Source organism: Galeopterus variegatus, unplaced genomic scaffold (assembly GCF_000696425.1).
Source record: "Galeopterus variegatus unplaced genomic scaffold, G_variegatus-3.0.2 Scaffold1037, whole genome shotgun sequence".
Classification (NCBI taxonomy): Eukaryota; Metazoa; Chordata; class Mammalia; order Dermoptera; family Cynocephalidae; genus Galeopterus; species Galeopterus variegatus.
Window position 1 is genome coordinate 485,388 of NW_007727148.1, and position 1,371 is coordinate 486,758.

Genomic DNA, 1,371 nt, shown 5'->3' on the forward strand with positions numbered 1-1,371 from the left:
TCTTCTTTTAAAGCCCTCAGAACCACGCCCCTGACCACCATTTTTAATCCATCCACTACTACAGGGTCCTACAATCTAATCACCTCTTCAAGGATCCACCTTTCATTACCATGATAGGGTTTCCCACCCTCTTAACAGTCACAGTGGGGGCCAAGTTTCTAATACATAAAACTTGAGGGGCCCAATTCAAGCTTCAATGAGTTTTGGAAGAACAATTCAATCCACTACACTAACCATCCCTAATGTTTAAACTCAAAGTTTGAAGGTTTTCATTTCTCAGGGTAGAAAAACATACATCAATAGTAATAAAAATGACATAAGAAATAATGTCTCAAATTCTATGTATTTTTAATTTAAAAAAGATTTATTTCACCAGGATGTCAACAATGGACACAGTGGGACTGGCTGGGGATTGGCAGGCGGGGAGAGGAGACCTGGCCAGGATTTTGCAGTGAGGCGGCCTGAGCCATGTATGGGCGGTGGCTGGAGGTGACATCATCAGGAGCTGGCAGAATAAAGCAGACCCAGCCAAATCCAAGTGCTAAAGGAAGGAGGCTCAGTCGACTAAGGTTCAGGGTCAAGGCCAAGCAAAATGGACACCCTGCGGCACTGCAACACTCCCTCCTACTGGAAAGGATTCCAGTGTCTTGGGGGACATCACTCTCTTCTGGTTTTCCTCCTCTGTCCCGAATGTTCCTTCTCTGTCTCCCATGCCTCTCTCAGTGCTTTTGCCCTCGTAACTGTTCCCAAGTTTCCCTCTTTCTGTCCACCACCTTCCCTGCTCTTTGTTCTCTCCCCAGATGATCCCGTCCACCTCCGTTTTCTTTATTGTGGTAAAATATAGATAATATAAATTTACCATTTTAACCATTTTTAAGTGTTCAGTTCTGGGGCATGAAGGACGTTTACAATGTTGTGCAACCACCACCACCATCCATCTCCAGAACTTTTTCATCTTCCCAAACTGAAACTCCAAACCTATTAAACACCCCCCCATCCACCTACATTTATATAGTGTTTACTCTGTGTGGGGCCTTGTTCTAAGGACTTTACATATACAAGCTAATGCTCTTAACAGTCCTAAGAGGTAGTACTGTTATTCCTGTTTCACAGACGAGGTAACCAAGGCAGAGGGAAGTTGAGCAAATCCCTGAGGTTTTACAGTCAGTTACTGGTAGTGGAAGATTGTATTATTGGACCCAATTATTTTCTTCTCTCTCCACTGGGGGAACATGCCTCCCTCGCCATTGCCATACGATGCAGCTCCTGTGGTAGGGGTGCACCCCCCTACCTCATTGACATCAGGCTTGTCCATGGGATGGCTCTGGCCAATAGAATGTGAGCAGAAGCAGTGTGCGCTGTCCCAGCAGA